At 48.1% G+C, this 22,830-nt stretch overlaps 1 protein-coding gene across 7 annotated transcripts in view; it reads left to right on the top strand.

The window, feature by feature from the left end:
• Positions 1-22,830, top strand: part of Unc-104 (kinesin family member unc-104) — a 104,239-nt gene that overhangs the window by 945 nt on the left and 80,464 nt on the right. The window contains exon 1 of one of the 7 annotated variants that reach the window (XM_077676722.1): positions 241-386. The exons of the other annotated variants lie outside the window; for them this stretch is intronic. The gene's annotated coding sequence lies outside the window, so the exon portion shown is untranslated. Of the gene's footprint in view, positions 1-240; positions 387-22,830 lie in introns of those variants that run through there. 7 annotated transcript variants of the gene reach the window in all.

The following is a 22,830-nucleotide window of genomic DNA, read 5'->3' as shown; positions in this document are numbered from 1 at the left end:
TGTAGACATAAACAATGTGCCCATCGGTATCTGTCGAGTGCGTCGAACTTCTTTTAGCCGGAGCGACGACAGCTGTGCTCGGCGCTTCCCGAAGAACCTGGCGGATCGCCAATCTGCCGCGTTGACGCAACGGAAGGGAATCTGCAAGACCGCGACGGCGGCTTCTTCGCTAGCGCGAAAGCATTGTAATGCCACCCGCGCGATGTCTGCTGGCATTTCACTGCTCCTCCGCAGTTGCCGGCAGTGCGCGCGGAGAGTAGCGCGCACCAGCCACGCCAGCTTCTCCCGGAATTCGGCTGAAATCTTCCGGAGAGGCCTCACGCGCGCGAAGTGCCCGACATTCGCGAAGTCTGAGGCAAGGCTTGGTTAGGCAACGGCATCGGTTGGTACGTTTTTTTTTTTTCGTAGCAGGTTTGGTGCTGCACGGATATTGCGATAGTTGGTTTTTAAAGGAGGATTGCGTTAATATCGGGTTTCTTAGCGCTTCCGGGAGCTTTGGATGGTACATTAAGATCTCACCCCCCCCTCAAAACGTGTGGTGCGCTTTAGAAGCAGGTGTGTTAGCTTCATCTCTCTCTCTTTCTCTATCTGAAATCGAGAAGCTGCTATGTTTACACTTGCACCATTGCGCGAAATACACACATTAGAGCTTCGGCCTCATCTTTCATTTAATTTCATTTATTAGGGCATTACATAAAGGGTTGGGGGGGGGGGGGGGCGTACAAGGTATAATAAACAGCGCAACAAAACTCAAAGGGTACCCAGGGTAAACTTTCAGACAACAATGATAATACAAAGGGTACAAAATGCAAAGTACAAAGTAAGCATTACCATGTGCAAAGTAAAAGTAAAGGTACAAAGGGTAAACATTCAGAGAACGATGAAACAGTTTGTCTTAAACGGTACTTCGAAATTATTTTAAAAACTGGCAGGGTAACAGTAAATTTAGGTAGATTGCGAATGTGATTTTTTAGTTTATTGTGGAAGGTTTGGCGGTTAATGCATGTGCCTATATTATCGGGTAGTTTGTTCCGCAGTGTAATCCCGTTGGGAAAGGAGGAGGTAATCATTGCAGAAGTGTAGTCATTTACAGGCTCGTATACGCTCGTTGAGGCCCGCTTGTGTAAATTAACCCGGAAAACGAATCCGGCTTAGAGCCCTACGTTCACCGGTTAGATAAGGAAGTGAGCGAAATTGCATTTCCGTGCGGCTGTCAACCTGCGAACAGGTGACTCACGGGCAACATCCTCGCCCTTCCCACGGCCCCTCCCACGCATCATGTGTCAATATTGCAGGCAGTGATAAGAGAGCGCTCCTGCTATTATTCCCCGGGGTACTTGCCACAAGTGGCGCCGTGCAACGAGCGCCCTTTCCGGAACACGCGTTGCGGCAGTGCATACAGGCACGCGCCGCGTCTGTTTACAAGTGCCTGGCCCAAAAAGATCGCTGAAGCTATCCGTCGTCGAGGTACGCGACAATCGGACGGGGTGCGGGCCGCTGTCGGCTACTGTTAAGCTTCAGACGACGAGACCGCGGCGTGGCTCTAATAAGTCAGGCGAATTCCACTTCACGATGGGGTCCACAAGCGCCATTTACTGCTGGCGTTTCAAAAGTAAGGCCTTTAAGCTAGAGAACATCCGTGGGGCTGCGGCCGCGAGATAGGGCTGCGGGGCAGCCTCCCCTGTTCTACAAAAGCTCCCTGAGCGGCTTGCTGCCCGAGGTCGTACCCTCGGACAAAGCGTTCGCTGAGACAGATGGCGAGAGAGAGAGATGGTCGAAGGGAACTCACCCTGAAATACCTTTGAGGTATTAGCCACGGATTAGGCGTAACGCACGACGATTTACGGCGGTGGAATGAAAATGGCGGGAATGTGTGAGGACGTTGACCGCGTCTCCTGCGCACTGTAGCTTGGAAGTTTTGTCGACGGCGAGAACAGGCAAACGGAATGGATTTGTGTATTGCAGACGCTTGCTGTGAATGGGTGGCCGCACCGCCGTGTTTTTCCGTTTCGGCAGCGTCTTCGAATCACGGCTACGAAATGTAAAACTAGAACTTTGCTTTACGACTATTAGAACTAGCAACTTCTGACCACTACCATTGCTTGCGCTATTTGTGTTGAAGTTAATTTCTTTGCTCTGTTTAGATTAGTTAACAAGACGTCGAAAAGTTGTTTCTTCTGTTTCAAAGATTGTACTATGCTCAACCACGGCCGGGCCAGAGCGGCGGCGTGCGCGCGTTGGTCAACACAGCGCGCGCCGCCGCTCTAGCCCGGCCGCGGCTCAACGTACTTTATTATAGGTACACAAAAATTATAGCGTCTGTAACAAAGATAACACACGCATATTGCCCTTCGGCTTTCTGTTGCAGTGCACGCGCGTAAAATACTTTCCCCTTCGCGGAGTCTAACGGACACCGGAGATTGTCTGTGGGCTCTGAAGGGTCATGGTACACCCCCCCCCCCGCCAAAAAAAAAAACGAACAAACAAAAAACAAAAGGGATAGAGCCATGGCGCTATGCTGCAATAGTTTCTTTCAGCCGCAAAATCACCACGCCCCCTCAGAGCCAGACAAACTCTGGTCTTCGTAACTCCTCGAAAGTTCTTGCTCGTGTACTGCAACTGCAAAAAAAAGCGTAATGTGTTTCTTGTTTGCTTTCAGTTATAACAGTTACAAAAGGTAATAAATTTACGTATAATACGGCATGGTGAGCGACGTAAGCAAAGCTATGCACGAAGCTTCTCTTCCGCGCGAATCCCTGCATGTCTCCAGCGCCATGTGTCCCTTATGTTCGAAGGACCACGAAGAGATCGCTGAAGAAGTTCCATGCATTTTCCTTCACGGGCGACCGGAGGGAGCGGAGCTGTTTACGTTTTGGTGCATTTTTCTTCCCCGAACGACAACCCCTCTCGGTCTTCTTCCTTATGCTGCATCAGTCATGCCACTCTCAACGATTTTTGTTGCCCGTGGACGCGTCTCCATTCCCTATTTCGTCGCCGGTCCTCCCCTCCACGGTACTGCGCTTAAAATTGCACATGACAATGCGTTCAGCGCGGCGCAGCCAAAATGACGCCACTTACGTAAATCACCCCCGGACTGTATTTTTTCCCCTGAAGTCCCGCTTAGAGAAAGGACAGTTTATGGCGATCCCGAAATCGCGACTCAGAATGCAGATCGCAGTGTGGGGAACAGCGGGACCAGCATGGCGCAGCCGAGATGACACCACTTACGCAAATCGCTCGCGGATTTTTTTTTCTTAACCTTGCGAGGTCCACGAACTGTCCCGCTTCGAGAAAGGACTGCTTCGACAGCCCGGACAGTTTATGTGCGATCCCGTAGTCTCCCTCCACATAAGGCAGATCGCACTTTTGGGGCGTAGGTTGATGTCCCCCGCAGGAGAACCTCTTTTCTGGCGGGGCTCAAAGGGATCTTGAAACCGAACTGAACTATCGACGATCGATGAATCTACGTGCGGGGGTAGGGAAAGGGCAGCATTTAACACAAACCGCGTTTAATTTTAATTCACCATCCTATTTCATTGGTTTGAGGACCCATGAAGACAAAGTGAAAGTTTCGTTTATTAGAAAGACCACTTTGTCCCTATAACAAGGATACCACTTTTATTTCAACTTGGAACGAATAATGGAGATATTAAGGGAAACATTAACCAGTGGCGATTCCCCAGTCCCTTTCCGGCGATTTCTCAATGACCTGACGTCACAGAATCTTGCGTGCGCGATCGGCGGCAAAAGACGTAACTGGGCGATTGTGGAACGGCCTCACTTCAATAGTTCACTTTAAACGTGCAGTTAACTGTGTGCTGATAACTGTGTTTTAGTGCTGGCCTGTATTACGTCACCACTGCCCATATCACGTCACTGCAGCGCGAAATTTGAGTTTTTCAATGTTTTTTTTTTTTGCGTTTTTTCGGCTAAAAAAACGTATTTCGCGGCTAGAATGGAGCTAGGATAGTTACCAAAGCTACGTTCTTTCAAATTGAGCAGAGGTGTATTCTGTCTTCATGGCCCCTTTTAAAAAACGACGAAATACGATGGTGACGACCCGGCCCTGACGGAACTTGCTTCAAAGGCGCCGCCCGCCTTGTCTGCTTGCAGGACCAGTGTCGCGATAAGAAGTTTTTTTTACTTTAATTTTCTACACTTTTTAAAAAAAAAAAGGTCGTGGCACTTACTAACAGAACAGCATAACCTAGTAAAAAATTACACGTGACACTGTGGATCGGCTTAGCGTGCAGCGCGACATAGACACCTTCAACACGCACATACCACACTTAGACAACCACCAAACAAATTGAGCGAGAAAACCAACGGAATGCACGAAAGCGAGCGAGTATCACTTCGTTACCTCAGAAACACATCTGCTCTTCTTGCTTTTATAGCCAGCAGCAGAAAGTCATTTGATAGAGTTGGTGGGCTTGTCGCAAAAATCAAATATTTTAGCGACAATTCAGAATTATGAGTTTTAATGTGGGCATATACAAGTCGGCATGCGGATGTGCAAGAACTTTTTAATCGTGATTTGGAGTGAGAAAAGTGTTGTAGTTATTACGTTCAATAATTCATAGAATTTTTTTACATTCGCTGAATGTTAGTATCAAACATCACGGTCGAGACTAGTAACGGTTGCACACTTAGTGGCAGGACCTACGTACCGTTCCGGGAGGTAGTAAAGTTCGTAAGAAGTTAGTAAATACAGCCGTTACTACCCTTTTACGAGCTTTTTTGTTAGGAGTGTAGAAATAAGCAAAACGAGCGGGTTCGATAGAAGAACTCAAGTTGAGCCAACAACGATTTGGTGTTTATAAACCGGGCACGACTTCTCTGTACGCCTGTCTTCTGAGTGGCTCTTCTGAATATTTTTGCGGCAATTTGATCAGCTCGACTCTTCAGCTCGCCTTCGGCCGCGCGTTCTCTCAGAAGCAAACATTTGGAATGGAGCAGCTGAATTTGCCTCTGCCCGAACGGAAGTTTGAGAGTCCGAAGTGAAAATTTTGGCATCGTCGCCTTACTATGATAAGGTTTACTGGGCTAAATTTAGAGAACGCACGAAGTTCCTTAGTCGCCAATTCCACAGCCGTGGCAACATTGTTTCTCGTTGAACAAGGACATGAGGTTTGGAAGACCCATTCTCTAGGGAGATAGAGAGGGTAATGCAGAGTTGTAGCGTGGTTGTCGGATAGCCTGTTTTCACCATGTCCAGGGAATAAACACTAGACACGGCGGAAACAGGCCAGGCAAGCTCGGACGCACGCACCGAGTCTTGCTAGCCGTGCCCTCGACAACGCTGCGTCGTCGCCGTGATTTATTGCAGCACGTGACTGGAAGACAATGTCGCATCATCGTGGTCCGCCAAAACAGCACGGAAAAAAGAACGAGCGGAAAGCCCCAGGAAAAGAGTGCAGGGGGCATCGTTTATCAAACAGAACGACGGGGCCCGCGTGCACGCTATTACAGCAGACGACACGCGCCGCCCTGTCGTCATCGTCTGCTCGCTGCAGCGTCGGCGTCGCCTAATCCACGGCGTCTCGGTCCGCCCTGAGCGGATTTTGCGGAGATTAGCCGTGTACGGCTGGTTGCGTGTCTGCGCGGGTACAACGAGAATACGCGAGAGTGCGCTCAATGAAGGAGCTGTGATCCGGGGAATAAATAGACCGCGGATTGACAGCATTACGGCTTTCTGGGTTGTGTTCGTTTGGATACGAGTCACCGAAGCTTTTTTTTTTTTCCCTTTCGTATTGCTTCCTTTTGCTTGCTGGAGAGTGTTGGTGTTAGGCGTGGCTACAGCGCTCAACTTGTTCGCTCATTATTTTGCGGGAGCGTGTCCTTAAATCCATTATTAGATTTAGGTCACGGGGATTGGTCATGCTATGCGCCGAGGTGCCTATTCACGCCTAGTGATTGGGGCGTATTTTTTTGAAACTGCTGAATTGGTCGTGGGACGAAAATTTCTGCACTTGTATTCACTTCGCCACGTACAGCGTGCGACTGAGAAGGTGCGCGAAGGAAAATTTATGGATATGAACTCAAAACTATGGCGGGATTTTGTTTGATAAAAGGGAATAAATAACAAGGCTGACTGGGACTAGCGAAGTGCAGTCATTGAACGTTTATTCAAGGCGTGCGCACACGCACGCACGGACACGCACAGGCACACGCACCCCCCCCCCCACCCACACACACACACAGAAAGAAAGACAGGCGGACGGACGGACGGACAGAGAGAGAGAGAGAGAGAGAGAGAGAGAGAGAGAGAGAGAGAGAGAGAGAGAGAGAGAGAGAGAGAGAGAGAGAGAGAGAGAGAGAGAGACCGAAGATCTCTAGCACGAGGCGTAAACAAGTGTCCCGGTGTTTTTTTTTAGTAGTTTGAAGTTTGTCTATTTGAGCATTCCTAATACACAGAAATGCAGGGAAACGACGACAAAAAGCTTGTCATGCGACAGTTTGACGAGGCCCCAGTGCCCATGGCATACAGCAATGGCAGGAATTTCGTGCACACATGGGGAGCAACTCAACATACAGATTTTTTTTGCCTGAGTAACACCTCTCACAACCTATTACCTCGTCTATTCCTGCCCACGCAACCCTGACCCCGTCCCCTCCCCTTCCCCTGAGCAGTGGGAGTCTGCGCTGACCAGCTCGGCACCGGAGCGCCAAAAAGCGCTTGTGCAACGAGCCCTGGAATCAGCATAGGCTCGCGGCCTCCTGGACGTAGGAAGCTGGCACCACCCCTCAATCCCGTCCTTTTGCTCAATAAATGTTTACTCCTCCTCCTCCTCCTAAGTAATCCAAATTCAATTTAGCAATCTAAACCTGAAAAAAAAAACATATAAAACATACATCTGTTTTATCTCCTAGGTAACAAAAAGCCACGAATGTGGTTTACACAAACGAAAACGACGCGTATAAAACGATAGAGATGCTTATCTCGTCATCATTACGAATTTGTGACAGCAATTAAAAACGAAATAAAACATGTAAATGTACTTTGCTAAGTACATCAGTCAATACTAAAGGAAATCACAGCGTGTCAGATGAAGTACGCGTTACGAAGCGCTCCAGCGCGAGACGTACGGGTGTCTAGGTGTTTTTTTAGTATGTGTTACGAAGCGTTCCAGCGCGAGGCGTAAACGAGTGTCCCGGTGTTTTTTTAGTGCGCGTTACGTTCCAGCGCGAGGTGTAAACGACTTTCCCGGTGGTTTAGTACCGCGACTTCATGAGACTACGCTTACGACGACGACATGAGACGCCAACAGCCAGAGCCCCTAAGGGGCTTCGCTCCTAAAAGCACTTGACTCAGCGCCCACTTGAGGAGTAATTAAGGCGTTACGTGATCGTGGAGTCTAGAAGCCATATATTGCACTCTTGGAAGATAAAACGACATGCACGGGAACTATACGGCTCCATTAAAGAACTTTGAATTTTCCTATACGAAAGGGTATCAGGCAAGGGGACGAAATGTCCACTCAATTATTTACAGCCAGCCTGGAGGGTGTGTTAAGAAAGCTTAAGTGGAGGAAAATAGGGGTGCGAATAAATTGGGAATACCTGAGCCTGCTAAGGTTTTCAGACGACATTGTCTTGTTCGGTCAGGCCAGTCATAAATTAAAGAGCATGCTTCGTCAAACTGTGCTCGGAAAGTTTGGTTGCAGGAATAAAAATAAACTCGAAAAAATCAAACTTAATGTTCAGTAGGCATGCCAATGAACGTGACTTCAAGGTAGTTAACGAAATCTTGGAAACAATAAGCGACTACGTCTATCTTGGGCAAGTCATAAGTGCTAATCCGAGTCATTAAGAGGAAATTGCCCGCAGACTAAGCATGGGTTGGCTGCTTCTGGTAGAAATTTTGGCATCCTGAACAGTAAGTCACTCAAAAAAAAAAAAAAGAAACTGGTATATAACCAATGCGTTCTTCCAGTAATGATGTATAAGGCAAACACTTGGGGTCTCACTAAGCGACTTGAAAAGAAAACTTAGATCGGCCCAACGGCCCATGGAAAGAAGAATGCTAGGGATCACGCTTAGGGACAAGGAAGCAGCCGCGGGGATTAGGGAACAGACGAGTGTGGAGGCCATTCTAGCTCAAACTAAGCGAAGAAAATGGGCATGGGCGGGACACATGATACTCATGAGGAGTAACAGGTGGACCGCCCGTTTAATGGAGTGGCTGCCAATAGACCGTAAACGGGATAAGGGCCGCGGCCAAGGACTTGATGGAGGGATGAACTGCGGAAATTCGGGGCAAAGGGCGGACTCAGCTAGCACTCGGTAGACGTGGCTGGAGGTCTTTGTGAGAGGCCTTCGTCCTGCAGTGGACCCAACCAGGCTGATGATGATGATAATGATGATGATGAATCACTGTCGAGGTACCTAATCACGTTTAATAGGTAAACATATTTTAAAACTACTGGCGCTGGAGGTGTACGCTTCATACACACCAAGATTATTCTATTTTGCCCAAAGAAACCTCGAGTTCATTTGACACAGAACGCAAGTACATAACTAAAAAGAGGTTAAAATTGCGGCATCTGAGTTGAAAAGCAAACACACAAACAAGGGAAAATGGGCCGTACGAGGGGTCCTCGTGCCGCCCGTATAGGAACTGCCCAACATGTCCCGGTGTAGTGGACCACGGCATTACCGCTCGCTACTATCTACGTCACATGGTTTATAGCCATCCGATGCAGTTATCGTTTATCAGCGCATTCTGTGGCCCCCAGTTTTTTTTTTTTACACGAAAGTGTTTTATTCCCGGATACGCGAATATTTCGCTGACGTCATATCCGTCACGGAAGTGATTCCAGTACAACGAAGCAAGTGGCCTGTAAAGGTTGCACCCCTACACACAGGGTCTTCTAGCGGGAAAGCAAGCTTTAGTACTAAAGAGTACGTTATACTTACGGCTGTTCGTTTTCTGGTTTTATATTTTAACACGAAAGTGTTTTATGCCGTGATACCCCAAGATTTCACTGACGTCATATCCGTCACGGAAATGACGCCAGTACACCTTTGGCGAAGCGACCCGCCAGCAGGACGTCGCTCGCCAGACACACCCACAAGACAGCCGCCGACCCGCAAACCATGCTCAGCTGCCGATTTCGCTGCGCATTTCACTTTCGTGCTTTACTGATTCCTATGACAGAGGAATCAACCACAGTTTTTTTCCGTTTCCCTCCCTCTCCATCCCTGCTTCCTATTGTTACCAGTAGTCCTTTTTTGATTGATTGATTGTAGGGCTTAACGCGCCGACGCAACGCAGGCGATGAGGCGCGCCGTAGTGGAGGGCTCCGGATTAATTTTGACCACCTGGAGATCTTTAACGTGCGCCGAAATCTCGTACACACGGGCGTTTTTGCTTTTCGCCTCCATCAGAAAAGCGGCCGCCACGGCCGGGAATCGAACCCGCGACCTCGTGCTCAGCAGCAGAACGCCTTAGCCACTGAGCCACCGCGGCGGAAGTCCTTTTTTTTTTCCCGGTAAATGTCTTGCTACTACTACTACTACTACTACTACTACTACTACTACTACTACTACTACTACTACTACTACTACTCAGCATGATCAAGTTGGCATAGTTTTAATGTGAAGCATCCCCTGGCAACTATTCTCTCTTTAAAAAACCTGGCTATCTGACCTTCTGGACTCCCATCACACATTCGCCCGAACACGTCACGTTGCGTAATAAGCACCGTCCGGCCAAAGAATACTCCCCATGTATTTTCTTTTCTCTCTGTTCGAAAAAAACAGGGACACGGCGACGTAATCTTCCCTCAATCCTATGGCCCACGTGTGCGAGTAATTTTGTGTGTAAATCCCCGTTAATCCTCTGCCCGTTGCGGGAAAGCAATATGTCTCCGTTAAGCCCGTTGCGCGCCCCGTCAGCCCGCCTCGTGCGAATTGCCTCCACGAGCCGGCTGTCCTATTTTTTTATAGCGAGCTAAACTGGACAGGCAGGCAGGCAAAAAGATGGCCGTTCTCGCGAAGGTGAAGGTTAATTAGAATGGCTACCCTGCTACAGGGGGACGAGTGGGACTGGAGGGGAGGGGGAGCGTGTGGAAGGGAGTAATTGATATGCACACACGCGCCGCTGCTGCTGCTGACCATTCCCTTCGTCTGTTAGCCCTAAAAACGGGATATGCCGTTGGGCTGTCACCCACAAGATAAGAACAGGCCCTGCTGCCTCCGCTGTCCCTGTTTCATCACCACACGGCAGGCTGATGCAGCCTCACTGATTGTTGTGTAAACATTCCTGCTCGGCATTAACATACTTCAAAAAGCGCGGTCACTTATCCAACTCCCTACTGATTTATGTTTAAAAGCCTGTGCCTATCTCGGGAGTGATGACATTTCTCTCCTCCAGGCTCTTCGTTCATGATCTCTTTGTTTCTGCTTTCAATCACTGTTGTCTCATCTAACACTGACCCGTCCTGGCTGTTTTCTCTGGGCCCGGTTTGCTGTTGACTGACCTAATTTTGTTCGGACCCAATTCAGGGAGCCTCGTTACCAGGCGCAGCTTCCTCCGTGTTTTTTCCTTCTTTCCCTCTCGTCTTGATACTTTCTTAAGTGCCTACACAAAGGAACACATGGAAGCACACATCGCTAACGATCGTTTCATTAGGTTGTCTTCTCCGTCGCCAAACACGTTATCTTCCGCGCGTAAACACTGATGAAAAATCGCCATTTCCTTGGCTTTTGTCCGCCTGATCGTAATTTCCTTGCTTGTGCTCAGCACCCGTGATTGCAAGTGTAGTTTTGCTTAATGTTAGAGGCGAGTGAAAGTGATCTACTGTCTGTTATCGTGGTGTGACCGCACTGCACTTACTTCGAAACTTTTTTTGTTATCTGCAAGGGTGTACTAACACCAGGGGTTTGCGCCATAAACCACCGTCTCATTTGCGGTGGATGCAGCATTAAAAATTTGGCGAGGATGAACACGGTTAAAGATAGTTTGTTGAGCGATAGCTTGATTTTTGCACCGAGAGCGTTCAGTAAACAGGCACACACCGGCGCTGCTGATCGGCGCAGTCGGCGTTGTAGTCACGAACGCGGAGCGAACTTGAATGCAGTCAGCGCCGCCTTGTATCATTTTCTGATGGCACGCGCCGTTAATCTTTCCTTGACCTTGGCTGAGCTAAAGGTACGATTGACCGAACGAGCCTTTTGATGGGTTTGTACCCGGAATGACAGAGCTCAAAAACTACTAAGAGTACGTCTAAAAGCATGCGTGGGCACAGGAGGTACACCAGGAGATGCTGATCACTGAATCCAGTGTTCTGGGTGAAAACTTCAGTATTTCCTTTATCTGTCCGCTTAATCTTATGGGTTAGTAACCTACGGTTGTCTGAAGTCCTCACCGACTCCTCACTCCAGTATTTCCGAATCTTGCCTAATACCTCCATGTCATGCACAATTGTCACTCAAAATAAAGTCAACTTCATTTTTTCTGTTGTACCGTTGGGACTTTTCCATGTCCATTTCTTAATCGTTCGTTTGTAAAAGGTCGTGTTCATTAACCTCAGGTTATTTCTCTCGGCAAATCCAACGAGTGTATCTCCTCGACTGTTGCGAGTGCATATTCCAAAGTTTCCCACTGACCTTTCTCCTACTCTTTTTTTCACCTACTTTTGCGTTAGTCTCCCATCACAAGTGTGAATTTTGTAGTTCTCTTATTCATTGCTGATTCCACGTCCTCGAAGAAACTTAGCTGTTGAGGCTTGTACTATCTTTAGCCTGTATCGCTTAACACCTACCCTTTTGTTAATGCTGAAAAGCTCCTCCACGTTTCCTGGTATTTCTCTGTGGATTAAAAATCCCACCCCTTGTTTTTTCTTCTATTGCATGGGGTTTACTGTAGCATAGAATATGCCCGCTAGTGATCTCCATTAACCTTTCTCCTGTCCTTTCAACTTCGCTTAACCCTATAATATCCCACTTGATGTCAGAGAGCTAAGCTTCCCTCGCCAGACAGTGTGCGTGCGTTCTACTAGGGTGAACTAAAATCTACTTGAACGTTGCCAGGGTCATGTTGCTATTCGCCCCGAGCGCGAACACAGTCGGCCCCTGGCGGCGGCGGGACGAACCGCACCTAGTGTGGATGGCGCTCTCGCGTCGTCTGCTTGTTCACGTTGGTTATACTCAGGAGGAGGAATAAACATTTATTCAACTGTATCGAGTTGCTAATTTTACGTATTATTTAAAATACGTTTCTATGGATGCCCAAGAGTATTTAGGGGGAATGTTTCGGTAAAATTAATCAGTTGTGAGTTTGCGTCAGTCATGTGGCATTTTGTGTCATTTTCATATATATCATTTTCAAATCCGACATGAATCACCTTGTCCAGAAACGTGTCTCACTCAGCATAACCAAATGCCTAATTTGGTCACGTCTTAACCTCTTAAGGTGGACCTAAGTTTAAAGAAAGAGGAGAAAACGCGTAATATATAATGCACGTTGTTGCCCACATGTGTGTGGGGTGTGTGCCATGACTCGCTGTTTTTTTTTTTTTTTTTTTAATTTCTTCCCGCAATGCTTGCTTTCAATACAATTTTGAAAAAGGCGTCCCACAATTCCTGGACATTCTCGGACCAAAGGGGGGTTAATCATTTTGCAAAATACGTGTACTGCTTTTTCACCGCTACAGAACACGACGCCTAGTGTAGTTTCGATTGTAAATAATACTGATAACCATAGTTTGGCTTTTCGCGCGCGTTATTCTCTTCTCGCTGCTTTTGCAACGTCGGCAGGCCCCCCCCCCCCCCCCCTCCCCCTTCCCCCAAAAAAAATGAAATCGCAGAATTTCATTTTTTAACCAATCCTCAAGAATTAAATGCCAAGACAAAGGCGATATTCAGTTTACAAAACAAAGTAGTTACCGGGAACCCGTTACGCTGATTTGCAACGAGAAATAAAAAGGAAATGTTTTACTACATCTGCAACAGCGCAACTTCATTCGTCTTTAGTGTTCGTAAGCGACATTATACGCAAGAATGCAAACACATCTCGCTGTTGCAGGCACCTGTTAGATTTTAAAAGGAACGCAAATCGTCAACAGAGCAGCCGTCACAGAAAATTTGTGCTCACTGTGAGGTCCCAGAAGCTTGGTCTGCACACTGTAAGCCTGCTTGTCACTTTGCGAAAACCTAGCTAAACATGAGATGTTGATTGTACTGCGTGCGTTGACAATTCAATTCGCAAGTTCACTTGCGACGAAAGCCGTAAATAAGTGATCCGACACCGTTATTCATGAAACCTTCCTTCAGAGTCGCTAAAATTTCATTTAAAAGACCCGTTAGAGCGGTTACATTTATATCTCTGCGCTGATCAAAATTCAGTAATTTTATGTTGCCTTTTGAACACACAAAAAATATCGTAAGCTCTTAGAATGAATTTCGGGGCAGTTAAGTAGTGTTACAACTTCAGAGCATCCCACAAATGCAAGAATGCGTCATGCTACCAGTGAAAGCGATTGAGATTGCCGTTGGAAACTGAATTTCAGAGATCGAGGCTTCCTGATTTGTTTCTATTTATGCTTTTATTGAAGGCTCAAAGCCATAGTCTGGAAAGATCGAGCTTGCTACGAGTCACAGCGTACAAGTTCATTGTCACAATTATGGCCATTCTAAGATTCCCGATGAGTCGTTGCGTTTTTTGGCGTAATAATGAAAACTGACTGCCGCTTCCATGCTATACATTGAACGTTGAGTAACCGAACTACAGCATACCACTCTTGTTTGCACCTGTCGTGCGCACATACGGCGAGAAAAAGGCACGAAGCGCGCCCACAGTGTGCATTCTTACGGACCGCTCAGCGGAGCATCCACACTAGCAGCGCGACGCTGTCGCCACCTACATGTCGAGCTCGCGGCGAATAGCGGTCTCTCCGGATCCACAGGTTCTTAGTACCCTCAGCTGTATCGCTGTTCTGGCCGCCGCCGTGGACAGGTGCTCTACAGCTGCTAGGGACTGAGGGCCGAGAGTTGAGTTGGTTAGTCATGGCAGGTGGCGGCAAACTACTACACCAGGGTGGGCAGATTTTTCTCTAGTGAGGGAGTGCTGTTTGTGTCCCAAAGAGCCTTCCTGTCGTGACGTTTCCGCCAAAGGTCAATCTCATTGGCATGGAGGGGAACAGGCGTGTCACTTCTACACTTCTCGCTTCTTTTTTCTAATGCAGAGAGCCTCTAAAAGTTCCCAGGCCAAGAATTCTAGTGGGTCCGAGGAAAGGCTCGCAGTGCTCGACAGTGCGCGTGTAAATGCGTGCGCTTCTTTTTGTTTAGGGACGACATATGCTAACAGAATTACAGTTGCTTCTGTCAAGAATTAGGACTCTTGGCAGAAGCGAGAACACCGGGGCCCGGGAGCTTTTAAAAGGCTTCGTGGCAATGAGATTGACCTTTGGTGAAAACTTCGCTTTGGATGCGCCTAAGTGACCACTTCGTCCGTGTTGCTCCTTTGCGCGTGCCCCATGCGATAAGAGACAGTATTGATATGAAACAATACTCCAAATAAATCCAGTGGAGAGGGAGCGTTTGTCCCGTTTATTTCTTCATTGTCGTGGCGTTGTTTGCCTCCAATTTATTTTTTACAACTTCCGTGCCCGTTTATTCAAATCTAGCGTATGACGCAGTGTCTGCCGCAAATACGGGCCAACCACAACAACCGCAACGTCTCATTTTATTTCTCGCCGTTATTATAGCGCTCTTCGTATGCGTGCGGTGAGACTGCGCGCGTCAGGCCTGCGTAGACGCATCCGACGACGCAGCCATAGGCGGTCGTATAAGCGCGGCACGTCCGTTTGATTGCGCCGGCCGCCTTCGCGGCGCCTCCGTTGGCCCCTGTGGGCAGCAGCCGAGCATGTATGCCCGGTAGCCCGTTGGGCTCGACGTCGGCTCCTTCGCTCCTTTTTGATGCGCATTAATGCCGGTCGCGCGCGAATGCTCCTCCTCGTCGTCGTGGCGTGGGTGGGCAGCAACGCCGGTGAATGCGGGTGTCAGTCACCACACAGGGAGGAGAAGGCCCTGTGGAATGCACGACATGCTACGAGGGGGAGAGGATGCCTGTTTCTGGAGTGCCGTCCGATGGTGCTGTAAGCACTATTCTAAAGCGACGCTCACCTTCATTTCGTTAACAGAAAAACCGCGTCTGGCACTACTTCGCGCCCCCTAATCTAATCTAACCTAACCTAACCCAACCCAACCCAACCCATCCTAACCTAACAGGAAGCAATCAATTACAGCACCATAAACTAACCTAAGCCGTGAAAATTACAGTTGAAACTAAAGGTTAAAAAAATGGCTGCCCTCCAGCCCTGCGAAAGTGGATGTCCAGCGAAGCTTTTGTAAACCATACGCATGCTGATGTGGGAGGTTATTAAATGTTCCTCGTCGTCTCGGCGGTCGTGTCACTTTTGCTCGGCTTCTCTGGCGGCACAGCCTGACGCACGCGCTCGCCCTCGGATGACGTCAACCCCCCCTTTTTCGCGAGCAACTGCGAACTTGGTCTTTACCAAGAACAAATTGGGGGGTCCGCAATTCACAGGCGCCTTATCATCTATCGTGCGGTTTCGATGCGTGTTTTGCGTTTTTTTAACGAATACTCAGCTCCATGCTGTATGCCTGATGGCAAAGAAAGATGGCGCTGGGCTTCTCTGGCGGCAAATGCTGGGGCGCGCCTAGCCTGACGCATGCGCTGGGCGTCTTGGGCGAGAACTGCAGTTCTCGTCCAAGCATGCTGGATCTTGTTTGGGTTTCTTGTTTACGACACGAAATTTTCCGACCAACGAGAGGCTAACAGCTTCGCTGTAAAAAAAGAGGAGGCAAGAGCCGGGCTCGAACCACTGCACCTAGCTTGGTATCAGGAAGACAACCTCTACAACACTACGGCAGACGCTCTGTATACTGTGCCAGCCTAGTCTGAAGTACAAATATTCGAGTTTTGTGAGACGGCAGTCTAGACCACTCTGGAAGGCAGTGCAGGGAGACTGTTGATTCTACTAGCCGAAGTACGGAAAACGACGCTTCATATAGAGAAAAAAAAAAAAGAGGCGAGAACAGAGTGGCCGGTTCTTGGAAAAAGGACGAAACCGTGGGCTTTGCGTTGCGGGGAACGAAGTTGCGCCCATGTGTCGGCCGCGATCCTCCAGCTTCGAAGTTCACCCGCTGCCTCACCCAAAAGCGCACTAGTCACCAGCGAGACAAGACACTCTGCGCGGCGCAGCGCAGCGTGCGCAAACATTGCTCGAATACGTTTCATCGTATGTCGACAAAGGCCCGCACAAGGAAGTACAAGCACCTAACCTTCGCGCCTACGTCTTATGAACGAGCGGTAAAGACAAAACTCACTCAGCTTTATTCCAGGTACGAAAAAGGTTTTTTCATCCGAAAAAAAAAACCGCAATATTGAAAAACTTTCTAATTTCGCGCTCAGCGACGTCATATGGGCAGGAGTGATGCGATATTACACGGAACTGAAGGCCCCACTACAGTCGCCCAGTTATGTTTCTTGGCGTTGGCGTAAAATCACACAAACGCATTTCTGTGATGTAAAGAAATCGCCGGAATGTGGCAGGGGAGTCGCCACTGCTTCCTCTGTTTTCTTTATCGCGGTTGCCGTATTTTCGCGCGTAAAACCCGCCCCTGCAATAATCCGCACCCCCCACTTTCAGCCCGCCGAAAAACAAAAAACAAAAACAAGATCCTCTCGTATTGCCCGCACATTTGATACAGGAAAGGCTGCACCAAAGCTACTGCTCGAGCAACACTCACATACTATGTAGACAGAAAAAGCGCATATTTAGCAAGTAGAATACACTGACCGCACGGCGAAAGTCAATTTACTCCGTGTCACTGCTCTCGCTAGAGCTATCACTTGAGCAGAAGTCCTCACTGTTGTACACAAGGTCATTTTCGGTTCCATCCATGTTGTTTTCTCGTCCTTGTCCTTGTACGTTTTTCGCAATCGCTGCCATGGAAGGCTTAGCCAGTGTTGCTGCGTAGGAGCTTCACGGCACAACTCGCATTGCCGTAAAGCTGCACTGAAGGAAAAACCCCGCGTATTATCCGCACCCCTACTTTTCCACTGAAATTTTTTCATTTCTTGTGCAAGTTATACGCGCGAAAATATGGTTTTTGTTTAAGTATGCGACAAAATTCCTATCCTTGTTATCGGGACAAAGCAATCTTTTTAATGATCCGAACTCGTCATTTGTTTTTTATGGCTCGTTTAACTAAGCCGCGCAAGCGCAGAAGTTCTCGGCAACTCATATTTTTTGTTTTGTTTTTTAATGCAGTATAGCAATTTTTGAAAGCGCCGGGAATGCGCTTGTTCAGCTTTATGCGTGCCGTATGTTCTATACGCTATCCAAACAATATTTTCCTTCCGCACTAATAGAACACTGCAATGCCCGTTGAAAGCTGCCAGCTGTGCTGTGAAGTTATTTGCGGTTGTATGGGGAGAGTGCTGATCGCAGACGACAGCCACTCAACGCGAGGACCGAGTATACTGGGTCAAGGCTCTCTCCTATTCTTCTCCTTTTCCTTCGTTAGTCTTCCGCTTCCTTTAACTACCCCCCCCCCTCCCACTTTTATTTCGCCACCTTTTGTTTACCTGATGGAAGCTTAGGTGCGTTAAATCCAAACAAGTATTACGCACGTTGTCTTGAAACCGATGGCGTCCCGTCAAAACAATAACGCATTTCTCCGTAGACCGGTCGGTCGACCGAAAAACTCTGATAAGATCTCTGGACACACTGCGCGTACGGGAAACCGTGCTTCCATTATGTCAAAACGGCTGCTTGAAAATCGCGAAAAAGGAGCTGTTCTAGATAAGAAAATGCACGTACCGATTATGAAGAAGGATATAACTTAACAGCGTGAAGGTTCGAGCTAGTTGGTACTCCATAGTGCAAATTTAAAGGGCACCCGCCGCGGTGGCTCAGTGGCTAAGGCGTTGCGCTGCTGAGCACGAGGTCGCGGGTTCGATTCCCGGCCGCGGCGGCCGCTTTTCTGATGGAGGCGAAAAGCAAAAACGCCCGTGTGTACGAGATTTCGGCGCACGTTAAAGATCCCCAGGTGGTCAAAATTAATCCGGAGCCCTCCACTACGGCGCGCCTCATCGCCTGCGTTGCGTCGGCGCGTTAAACCCTACAATCAGATCAAATTTAAAGGGCAACCAAATTTAGACAAAAGACGAATGACACAAGGACAAGCGCTTGTGCTTGTGTCATTCGTCTTTTGTCTAAATTTGTTGCGCTTTAAATTTGCACTATGAAGAAGGAGTGCAATAGTATAGTAGACCTTATCTCATAAACCACTTGTTGGTATACATTTAGATCGTTGGTAGATGCGTTTACTTAGTGCGCGAAAAATTGTCGCGGGGGTTCGTTCTGCGTTTGCGATTTGTGTCCTTGAAGGCTTGACGATCGACTGGATGCGCTTTCAGCGAAGGTTGGTCGCACTTTTAGCGAAGGTTTCGACGCAGCTTTGATGTTAGAAAGCTTCCGCGCTTCTCTCACCTTTCTTTTGGTGGTTAGCAAAAAAACAAGACACACAACCGAAAACGAATAGGACGGGCGCTTTCTTTTGTTGTGCGTCTTGTTTCTTGAAGCGCTAAACTCCTTTGTGATGACCATGAACCAATCAGCCCAGCAGATAGTTTTATTAGGCCTTCTTTCTTAAAAAAGGGGTGACAAAGCTTTTTTTTTTTTTTACCGTCCACTCGTTGACTGCAAACTGGTAGTTGTGCGTGTTTCACGTAGTCCAATGCGTGTGTGTATCTTATCAACCCTCGAGAATAAAATACGTAGTGCACTGAATTGTTCGAGGGGTTGGGCAGACGTCTTTGCGTGTTCCAAGACACTGAGGGCAGGCAAGCTTGGCACGGAGAGCTTTCGATATGAGGGCTTCGAGGTTAGAGCCCGAAATTTGCATTTTGACTGTTGCGTGCATATTGTTGCACATTAAACATTCCATGGGCGAGGCCGAAATTTTTGGAACAAATAAACATTATCTGCAAGACTGGAAGTTGTACCCACAAGCCTAACGCGGCCTTGCCCTTCACACACACTCCCTGTTATCTGAGGTAGCAAAGCGGCTGCCACTGATATGTGCTGCTGTGCTTCTTTCTACCCTCTACATTAATTCCTCGCTGATTTCCTCCGCGCAGTAACAGCTTTTTTTCAATACAGTGAAAAAGGCCTGGCAGGCATAACATCCTTCAACTGGTAGTAACCACTTCGATTGATTGATTGATTGATTGATTGATTGATAGTAGGGTTTAACGCGCCGACGCCACGCAGGCGATGAGGCGCGCCGTAATGGAGGACTCCTATAGATGAATTTTGACCACCCGGGGATCTTTAACGTGCGCCGAAATCTCGTACACACGGGTGTTTTTGCTTTTCGCCTCCATCGGAAAAGCGGCCGCCGCGGCCGGGAATCGAACCCGCGTCCCCGTGCTCAGCAGCGCAACGCCTTAGCCACTGAGCCACCGCGGCGGGTGAACACTTCGATCGATCGTGTTGTCGTCGTGAAGGCATCTAAGTGTAGGCAGCAATCTCACGTCTTCTTTGCCTGTTGCCCCGTCAGTCATTAAAGAATGTGCCGCTGGTACAAGTTTCACGCGTCATTGTATTCGTTTACTGAGTAGCTGCCACCCTGGATGCGAGAATTTTAAGCGGAAGTGGGCGATACGAAAGAAAACGGCACAATTGCAACAAAATGAAATAAAAATGCGATAACGCCAAGCCTGCACAAATCAAATGCAACATTTCGGTGGCTTTCGGAGCTAGACATCAGAGCATTATACCACACTTGCAGCATTTCTTTGATCTGTATAAGTAGATTAGGGTGTGAGACGCAATTGTATGCATTTTCGGAGTCTAGAAATGTTACATCACTTTGACCTTGCTTCACTGACAACTACGAAGAAACCGTGAGCGGTCTCCAATAGTTGTGGGTTAGTCGACAGCCTCCGGGGCAAACCGTGTTCCCGAGGTTGGGCTGAGCGGATGCACCCTGGGTAAAAACAAGAAAGGGCTCGTAGCTGTTGCGGAAGGCCAGCTGGCGTGCCAATTAACCCATTACGCCTTTAAGCGATCGCCAAACAAGATCGCCATAAACGACGATGCCTGCAGGGCTATTTAATATCGAGCCATAACTTTGATTCCCGGCTCTCCTGCCCCATCACGGCGCGTGGGGCACCCGAGCGCTATTTTTCTAATCGGCTCGCAAACGCCGCATTAGCGTAGCAGCTCGATATCCGTCGAAGCGGCGCCCCAAAATCTGGTTAGCGAGGACGATGCGGGAGAGCAGCTGCATCTCGACGGTGCCTCGCGTTTATGGCTGTTCGAGGGGCAACTTCGGTGCATCGCATATTAGGGGGAAGAAGAAACCGAGCGCGTTTTTCCCGATTCGAGAATTTACGGCACAACGCCCACGCCGAGAGGCGGATGTTTGAAGATTCAATCTCGCCGGATTTTCACCGCAAGCTGTCTCGCGGTCGCCTGGCTCGTGTGTTCGAGGAACACGTGGAGGAAATTAAAGCAAAACTAGGCCACCTGGCTGCACATGCCGCCGCTTTAAAACGACGCGCGCCGTTTTAAGAGTTCCGAGTTAGCTGAGAGGTGGGTTGTCTGAACGCCAGTTCGCAACCGACATGACCTTGTCCGTACCATAGCCCCATCGGCTAAGGGTGATGGAGGCCAGCTCAAGGTCGTCGCGAGGACGTTTCAAGGTCACCGGTTCGAAAAGTTTTCATTATGGTTGGAGAAGTGAATGCAAATCTTTAACGGCAGGCGGGAAGTCATAATTTGTAGTGGAACCCCAACGGAAAGTTACATTCCTAAAAATCCTAAAAACTTTAAACAATGGTGCTTGGACGGTTTACAAAAAAAAAATCGATTACTTTAAGGACAAAGAAATATAAAGGAATTTCCAAAACATGTTTATCGCTTTTGACCTTGTTAACAGACAGCAGAAATGAAATTTGGACGAATTTTTATGCGGTTATAAAGGTTAGGGGAGCTACGGTAAGGCAAGAAACAGAAACATTACGCGCGCCGTGTGTCTACGTGTTTCTGTTTTGTGCCTTGCTGCAGCGCTTTTCTATCAACTTTATAGGTAAAAAAGTACCGAATTTTTTGTTGCACGTTTGTATGAGTACATGTTTAGACGCAAAAGAGTGTGCCGTAGTTTTTCACGCTAAGGATATTCTGAACATTTTAGGAAAGCCCTTTTAACCCCTTCAAAATCGTTAAAGGCGAAACATTTTCCTAATCGTAAAATCTGTTACGCATTCGCTCGAGTAATCTGGGTAAATATGGTCAGGTCAGATATTTGACTAACTGCACACCGTTAAGACTCCGGTTAAAAAAAATAATTTTCAATTATTTGCATCGTCTGACGCAAGAAGAGGGCTTTTCCGAGTTGTGAAAACGCGTTAAAAGTTTGAAACCACATCTTACTATATGCAGAATGAAGATCTTGTTAGAGTGCAAATTTTAAGAAAAATCACGAAAGATTTTTTAGTAATCTGAATCAGTTATCTTTAGACCTAAAAAAATAATTTAAACCTTTGCAGGCCGTGTGTTAAAGCATGCCTAAGTCAGGTGTTCTTTTGTTAAGTTCGTTGGGAGGGAAATTTTTTCAAATTCAAGAAATTTGTTTCAGACATTTGCTTAAAAAATCTCTACAGAAACAAAATATATTTTGACGGAGCTCTTTAAAACGTGTCAAAGCCTATTTTTATTTTGTAAATTAAAGGCGCAGCTTCTAGTAGTGGCGCAAGGCTGGCAGAAACAGCAGAGCTGGCAGCCCCTCTCCCTTTTTCGGAGACCCGGCTGTTGCATCTTACATTTACTTCCGAACTTGGCGCTGAAAGTTCTCCATGACTGGCAGGCCCGGGTCGTTTCGTCCGCAGGCTTTCACATCTCTCCCAAAGTGGACCGCGTTAGCACGCACTAGAACCCGCGGCCAAATCCAAAGCCGACGCCCGCGCCACGAACCCAAAGGAAATGCTGTGCGCCGGGAATGTTGCATCTTTTGGATGCGTGCGTCTGCTTGCCTGATTTTTGAAATGGCGCCGATCTTTGTTCGGCTGATGTGCTTACTCTTGCTGTCTGTTAGTTTTTATATTGTGCGTTAATTGTGACGTTTGAATTAGATGCGAAGCAATTCATGCTCAGGGCTGTGTCCCTCCCTCGTTGTCCGCCGTCCGCACTCTACTGCGCATGCGCGTCTCTTCAGCCCCCGTCAGCGTTTGGGCTGACGTCAGCGCAGTCCACTGTAAAAAGAAATAGTTAGGCGGCGCCCGGTTTCGATCCCACGACTCTCTGGCCGCAACGGGAGGTGCGTGGCGCTCTTCCCACTGCGTTACAAACCGAGACAGGAGCATGTGCTACGAACGCGCCTTATGTCCTTCACTCATTCAAACTACGTCAAGAAGCTACTGATACAACGAAGGCACGCGAAGCTGAACGTCAATAGAAACGACGCACTGAAAACTAATGGGAACTTCAGTCGACCCCATGGCTGCTTCGCAAACTACTCAGGGTTCCCCTACGGGAAGATGGTGTAATTTTTTGTCTAAAATTTCTATTCATTACAGAAAAAAAAGTGATGATAGCTCAATCGGATAGACGCAAGTTTCGTAATGCGAGGGACCCAGTTTTGATTCCGACCGCGGGAAGCGTCTTTCCAATCGGTTGCACATGTTACTGTTCCCCACCGCTGCTAACCTATACCTAGAGCCACTAAATAACCTGATCTAGTGGCTCTTCCTATACCCCTCGGGTCTTTGGGGTGGCCCAGTGTCGGTTT

The sequence above is a fragment of the Haemaphysalis longicornis genome, unplaced genomic scaffold, assembly GCF_048455015.1.
Source record: "Haemaphysalis longicornis isolate Haplotype H1 unplaced genomic scaffold, Haemaphysalis longicornis Haplotype H1 scaffold_7, whole genome shotgun sequence".
Taxonomy (NCBI): domain Eukaryota; kingdom Metazoa; phylum Arthropoda; class Arachnida; order Ixodida; family Ixodidae; genus Haemaphysalis; species Haemaphysalis longicornis.
This window is presented reverse-complemented; position numbering and strand designations above follow the sequence as displayed.